The sequence below is a fragment of the Odontesthes bonariensis genome, chromosome 24 (assembly GCF_027942865.1).
Source record: "Odontesthes bonariensis isolate fOdoBon6 chromosome 24, fOdoBon6.hap1, whole genome shotgun sequence".
Classification (NCBI taxonomy): Eukaryota; Metazoa; Chordata; class Actinopteri; order Atheriniformes; family Atherinopsidae; genus Odontesthes; species Odontesthes bonariensis.
This window is the reverse complement of record NC_134529.1, coordinates 17674473-17682567: the sequence shown is the minus strand read 5'-3', so window position 1 is coordinate 17682567 and position 8095 is coordinate 17674473.

Genomic DNA, 8095 nt, shown 5'->3' with positions numbered 1-8095 from the left:
GAACATCACTTAGCCTGCCCTGTAAGGACAGATGGTTGTGTGATAATAAAATGCTCAAAATGATTCACCGTAGCCACAGAAATAAATCCAGAAAAATGCCTTTTCTCTGTTAATCCTTAGTCTTTAGACCGGCTATGTGGTCATAGCTCAGCTTTCTCTCTCTGTGGGTTACCGTGACCATCCAGAACAAGGTACTTGGATGTGCTTTATTGCTCTGCATTATCTGGGTATTTGTGCAGCCCTGAGCCAATGTGTTACGGGCAGACAGCTCACGCCTTCTCACCTTCCCGGCTGTGTCACAAACTACAGCTAGCTAAGTGTTTTGGAGAGACTCAGCCTTTCAATATTACAAGAAATTCTGGAGACTACTGCTACCATGATACATGAGGTGATGGAATGTAATAAACATTTAATGAAGGTTAAGGGTGGTGATAGTTAGGGGTTGCAAACACATGCATGGCTGAGCCTAAAGAAGGTGATAGAAACATGCCTGAGGCATAATTTCTATTAACTGACCGACAGTTGTTGTTGGTCTTGGTTCTTTTGTGGGATTTGTTGGTAATATGAAAAATGCTCCACACTGTGGTGGAATTAAGATCCACCACTGTGTCTAAATTAAAGATTAAAGGCCACATCAACAGAATAACCCTGTGTTTTAACATCTTTTTTACATCGTATGTCTGTGTTTGTAGTTTGTGAAAAACATAAATAACAGTGGGATGTGTTGTGTTTCATGTCCTTGTGTTTTAGCCACTAACAACAGCAGTGATGTGGGCTCTAGACTGACATAATAACCTAATAAACAGATTAATTGCTATGACACATCTGGAGGGTAAATTGAATGGTTTGCAGATTAGTCTGCTGGAGTTTCTGCCGGCAGGGTGTACTGCATTAGCACAGCTGTCAAGGATAATAGCAGTGCATCATGGTTTGGGATGAGCAATTCTGAATTAGTAATGGAAGTGAGTCATGCTCTCGGAAACATATTGGTTTGTAGTGCAGTGAATAATAAATTCTATATTTTTTTTCTGAGCACACAAACACTGCGTCTATTCTATCAAACTTTATTGCGTTTTATATTCCGAAATGTTCATATGGTTTGATGTGTTTGCAGGCTGTAGATTAGTCTCTATCACTTTCAGGCTCAGCTTGTAAACAGATGCTGGGAGGTACTTCAGTGAGTTGGCCACAGGTTATGACAGGTTATGTGGTCGATATGTCATAATAGCCCATCTTCTTGTTATTCCCTCTCCCAGTGCAGCAAATCCTTTTTAATTCAGAAGAAAACTGAGTACATCACTGTAAAAGCATTGTGGCAATTGACATAGTGTGTGTTTGTGTGTCTGTGGGTTTGTGCGCTTAACATGAAGCAGCAATGGGGGTGCCAGCCTAGTTGCCATAGCAGCCCAAGATGTGCTATGGACCCCTGGCTGAGGAGTAAAGTCATTCGCTCACGCACACAAACGAACACAAACTGGGCATTTTAAACAAAATGATAACCCCCAACAGCCAGCATTTTTTTTTTAAATCAACAAAAAAAAAATAGAGCTGTAATTGAGGGGTTAATTCAATAGACTCTTGCACTGCCACAGTGATAACAGACAGATTAAGATAGGTTAGCACTGTTGCAGTGATGCACTGGACCTAGATGTGCACTGCTGATGTGGAGAAAAGGAAGGTACTACTTTGTATAAATATATTATAGGAACGCATTTTGTTCTAAAGATAGGCAACAAAGACCCCCTATTCCCATGTCATTTCCATGGCTGCTCTGGTATGTCAGAAGTATCAGGAGGAGTTCATCTGAAAAGCTCAACTTGTCAACAAGGATGATGTACACTACGCTTTGACACTTCTTCCACTGCATCTTCAGTGGGAGCAGAAGTGCAGAGGAGATGAACATGTACTCAAGGACATCAGTTTTACACCAAATATCCTTTTAGGTAAATCATAGCTTTCAAGTTCCACAGCTGCCTTTGACCTTCCAGCTTTGTCTTCAAAGCTTTAAGTGTCTAAACTCTGAAAGAGCTCAGTACACTGTCATTAAGTTGTGCACCATGTGCTCTACGGTGGAGTGTGCCTGACCTTTCAAGATGACTTGAATATACTCATGCAGTCACATTTCAATCCAAAAGCAAGCTGTGTGTATATATATATATATGAAAAAAAAAATGAATGTACATTTGGTCATTGGATATGTCTGCTGTAGCTGAAGTGACAGTAAACAAAAGTATAAATTCCTCTCTTTGTCACTCTCCGTGTGACAGAGAGTAAACAATGTAATTACTTGTTTGAGTATTCATGAGATTCATGATCAGTGCTGCAATTACAGAGGAATTAATAGCAATAAAGCAAAAAGTTTGCTAAGTATGAACTCATGGGAGCCTCCTCTGCTGCTGAATGTTGAAATTCTGTTTAAGTCCAAAGTCAACATGAAGGCGAGTTTTTTTCAACCGGAGAAGATACTGCTCCTGAGCCTTGTTTGTATTTATCTGCATCACCCTGAAACACATTTGCCTAATCCCTGCTTAGTGGCTGGTTCAGTACAACTCAAACAGAGATTGGCCAAATCCTGCTCTCCACACTCCCTGACTCATGTTCTTGGAGACGACTTCCGTCCAAGTGCACCAGGGTTCAGGGTTGTCCCTGAAATGATCAGGCGCGCTAGTGCTCTGATGATGACGTTTCTGACATTATGCTCCCCTTTGTCTCTCTGTGGAGAGACCAATCGTTACTAGCATAATTGGTGCTGTACACAAGTGAAAATTTTTTTACAAAACATGCCCAGATCGTCTGGTGAGGTCTATCTATAACTGACACCTTGTTGCTATTGGCTATTGTGGATGTTTACTGCATGTCCATAGAATTGTTTGTAATTTAGGTAAAATGTTCTCATAGGATTTATTATGTTCATGGCTTTCTTGACTTTCACCTAATCGTATCACATATAAATGTCACAGACTGGGAGTAACGGATGCTAAATTAAAAAGACTTATAGCAGCGACTGTCAAACACCTACTAGAGATATGGCTTTTCGTTTCAGATTTTTAAGTATAGTGAGGCACATTGTCCAAGTAATGTGTGCCGCCACATCGTTGTGTGTTCTGTTCCTCTCCCAGTTCAGTTTCGAACCCCAATGAACCGGCACACTCAAACACTACAGCTGTGACATCAGCTTAGTCCGTGAGGATTTGGTAGGTCAGCCTTAGGGCAGGGACTGCAATTGGGCTAATCAGCAGCTGGTTTGTACTCTGCTGTCAGCCCAGTCTCACAAGGACACGTAAAAGCATCCATGGCTGTAAATTGTGGGATGGTTGTTGTTTTCTTTCTGGCAGCATCCTGGATATAACAGGTGTTGCAATGTTTGACTACAAAACTGTATAAGCCTTAACTATGTGGATTTTTGTAAATGTCTAACTTCTGTTCTTCTATTTTTTTACCTTTTCTCTCTTGTTTGTGGGCAAGCCAACACTACCAAGACATGCAAAGTGGACATTATGCTTGTTGATTGTCAAATTTTCAAAATGTGAGAGCAGCACGTCCCTGCAAACATGACTCTACTCCAGTATACTTTTTCTCTATTTACCTTCTAGTGCAGTGATATTACCATGCATTTACTGCAACATATGACAGACTTCAAACATGATTTAAGAAAGAGATAAACTCCAAATCAAGACTTTTAGAGCTTAGCGTTTAGCTTGATCCTGATTCACAGTGTGACATCGAGTAAACTTGTGTGTTGGCTTTTGTCATATGGTCTGAAAATGCCTTGACAATAACGCTGTGGAAGAAAGGTTGTTAATCATGCAGCAAAAGATGTAATAAAGTTTATTCAGGGGAAGTGTGGAATCTATCATGATAAAAGCCTCAGACTTTACTCAGATGCATGCATGATGCACTTGGAAGACTAGGAATCAGTCTGCTTTAACTATAACACACGAATGTCCATGACAATAATTTTTCTTCTCTTTTAAAAGTGTTTGAAGACTACAAAACTAAAAGGTTCATTACTAGGTTTTAAATTTAACTTCTGAATCCAAATGATTATTAAATATTTTAGAGAAGTGTGGGAGCATGTGAGCTCCTACTTGGTATTTTGTTTGCTCCATGTCATCATAAATCCCCCCTGGACAGATTTGTAGTATCAAGCTAAGTGATGGCGGCTGGTGTTGCTGAGCAAAGGAAGCAAAATTTTTCAAAGATGGCTGATGCTGATGCTGAACTGACGCATATTAAACCACTTTCCAGCTTTTATTGTAAACATTTTACCAGTTGTTGATGTTCTTTTTCATCAGAGCTCGTGTCAGTAAGATGCCTAAAAATGCTTTAATTCTGCTCTGTGCAGAGAGCAAATGCCTCTGCAACAATGCTGGTTAAACACAGGACACAAACACATCCAGTGTGAGCACCAGGTGAGTGACACTGGACTTCACATCTGTTTCATATTACTTTCTGAATCCAGTCTCTGCCTCACTATTTCTCCACTCACCTGTTTATTTTCTCTGTTGTAATGTCCCATTTCATTCCTTTTAGTCTCCACAATGCTCACTTTTACTATGCCATCTACTCTGTTCCACTCTCTTTTAATTAGTTCCTCTCCTCCTTTCCTGTTCATGTGTCCTTTTTTTCTTTTTACTGTACGTCTCTCCTCCCCTCCCCTGGCAGAGGCATCCCTCTTTCTCGCTGTACTCTCTGTTTCGCCTCTGTGCGGACAACTGTGTTAACATCTCACACACTCTTCGGTGAGCGTTGCTGGGACACGGAGAGAGAGGCCAATGAGAGAACCTTAAGAGTCTGTAATGGAACAAACGAGAGAAATGGATAAATCTGTTGGAGCAGAAACGTTGTTGTTGGGAGCTCAATCTGCTGTTTCTCTGCCCTTACAAATGAGATCGTCAATAAAAACTTGTTTACTGAAACCATTTACTGGAAGCAAGGATTCACAGACACATTCTCCAGCAATTGAGTGCTGGTTCACTTTGCTTGATTAAAAAGTATGACAGGATGAAGGATGCAGATGGGAATCTGGACATGTTTTATGTCAATTAAATCTAGAAGTACTCAATATCTGGAAGGGCTTACAATCTCTCACCAAACCTTGTACAGTCACTGGAGTGCACTTTTTGTACAGCAGTTTAGTAATGTTATTGGATCAGCCAGACCGACTCTTGAGGTCATTTAGATGGTGGTCTACAGCTCAGGATGACAATTCTTTTTTTATTTTTCATTTTTCTAAGGTTTATCCTTTTGGATCTTTGCCTTTATTGACGTTGACTGTGGCAACACAGACTGGAAACATGGGAGGAGACCGAGATATAACACAAAGCAAACGTTTGTGACCTTTGATCTATTTTTCAAAGGCAAATAAGGATATTTGAGAAATATGTGTATATACTTTATTACCAAGATTTATATGAAAAGATTATTATGTACAGTACATACATACCACAGTGCAACAATTGGCAAACTTTGGCTGGCCCTGACGAAAGACAAAAGTGTCATGCGCTGTTGTCTTGAAATGCTCTAGAGATGTTCCAGAGCAGTGGCATGTGAGGATGCAAACGTCCACAACATTCTCTCCGGACTTCTCGTAGGTATTTTCCACTCAGCTCCTCTGGTACATCAGCAGGTGAGACCGTGTTTGAGCGCATCAGGACACATCTCGGGGCGTTTTCGGGCCACTGTGTGAGTGTGTGTGCACGCTGGTGAGAGTTTGTCCTTTCTGCTGGCCTATTTGTTGCTTTCTCCTTGCCTCCCATCTATGTGGAAACGTACAGATACACGTAGCACTCGTATCAAAACAATAAGGAGCCCAATCTGTTATTCAAAAAGTGCTGCAAAGAAAACAGCGATTTCCACCGAGTAATTGCTTATCACTTGCTCTCTCCTGCTTGCTCTTGACAACCGTTCCCCTTTACCCCCTCCTCGCTTTTCTAGCCGGGAGGTCACATCTCCAGCAGAAAGCCTCCTGGTGTTAAGTGCTCGTGTGATCAGCAACTGTAAAAAGACGGGATTAAATCATCCCATATTTTCTCGACCATCTCCGGTCTGTGCAAGTCACATCCTGTCTAAGACTAGGATGAAGTCCTTTCTTGCATTTGGAAAACACATCACATATCGGAATGGTATTAACGAGTGCAGCAACAATACCCTCAATTACACCCAACACAAACAACAGCAGAAAAACTGACATGTCAGCTGAACAGGAGACAACCGGCAACCTAAAAGCAGTCCATATTTTGCAGTCCTTTGATGGAAAACATAATGCGCACAGCTTTACAGTGACAAAAGATGCGATGACAACAAAGAAATGATCAAAATGCATATTGTGCCAATCTCAGTCCATTTTGCGTCTGCACCATCTTTGACATGCACAAAGGATTGTGGGTGCTTTGAGAAGATAGAGACCTCCTTTAAATTTTACCGAACAAAAGACTAAGTCCTTCAAAGGATCCCTGACCTAGGAATAGTCCTTTGGCAATATTTTCTATCAGGGCATCCTGGAAACGCTGCCGATAGGGATCCTTCCTTGACTTTGAGAGGCAACTCATATCGGCTTGTGAGCACCTTACAGTATATGTTCACTAAACAACTTGTTACATCTCATTTGTTTAATTAGGAGAAATGATTTGAGGGACTTCCACGGCCAGGACGAAAACCACACTGCACCTCCTGAATCCGAGATTCGACTATTCGGTCCCTGTATGACCGGTGTCAGAGTTTGGTCCGCATTGCCGGCAGTAAGTCGGACATGTTTCCTGTGAGGGTTGGACTCCGTCAGGGCTGCCCTTTGTCACCGATTCTGTTCATAATTTTTATGGACAGAATTTCTAGGCGCAGCCAGGGCGTTGAGGGGGTCCGGTTTGGCGACCTCAGAATCGGGTCTCTGCTCTTTGCGGACGATGTGGTTCTGTTGGCGTCCTCAGGCCGTGACCTGCAGCTCTCACTGGAGCGGTTCGCAGCCGAATGTGAAGCGGCTGGGATGAGAATCAGCACCTCCAAATCCGAGACCATGGTCTTCGGCCGGAAAAGGGTGGAATGCCCTCTCCGGGTCGGGAATGAGATCCTTCCCCAAGTGGAGGAGTTCAAGTATCTCGGGGTCTTGTTCACGAGTGAGGGACGAATGGAGCAGGAGATTGACAGACGGATCGGTGCGGCGTCTGCAGTGATGCGGGCTCTGCACCGGCCCGTCGTGGTGAAGAAGGAGCTGAGCCAGAAGGCGAAGCTCTCGATTTACCGGTCAATCTATGTTCCTACCCTCACCTATGGTCACGAGCTGTGGGTAGTGACCGAAAGAACGAGATCGCGAATACAAGCGGCCGAAATGAGTTTCCTCCGCAGGGTGTCTGGGCTCTCCCTTAGAGATAGGGTGAGAAGCTCGGTCATCCGGGAGAGGCTCGGAGTAGAACCGCTGCTCCTCCGCATCGAGAGGAGTCAGATGAGGTGGCTCGGGCATCTAGTGAGAATGCCTCCTGGACGCCTCCCCGGTGAGGTGTTCCGGGCCCGTCCCACTGGGAGGAGGCCCCGGGGAAGACCCAGGACACGTTGGAGAGACTATGTCTCTCGGCTGGCCTGGGAACGCCTCGGGGTCCCCCCAGAAGAGCTGGAGGAAGTGGCCGGGGACAGGGACGTCTGGGTCTCTTTGCTCAAGCTGCTGCCCCCGCGACCCGATCCCCGGACCAGCGGAAGATGATGGATGGATGGATGGATGGATGGATTTGAGGGACTTTCCTTTCCTTCATTTTGTTCTATCATTTTTTGTAAACTTGTAAAACATCTTCGAAGAGAAAAATCCCCAAAGTCAATTTCAAAGGGTGTTGGAATCCACCAGTTCTTACCTTCTTAATGCAGCGTGGCTTCTGAATATGACTACAGCCACTCACAAAATTGCTTATGAGTTAACGAGCCAGGCAGGAAGTCGGTAACAGAGCAGAGAATTTGTTTAACTGTCAAAATAAACAGCAACATCAATGAATTACTCCTAATCATATATCAAATTACTAGATCAACACTCATTGGCATCAGGTCAGAAATTTACCAGCCTCAGGATTTTCACCATGAATGACAGAAGATGTTAAATATCTACCTTACTCTA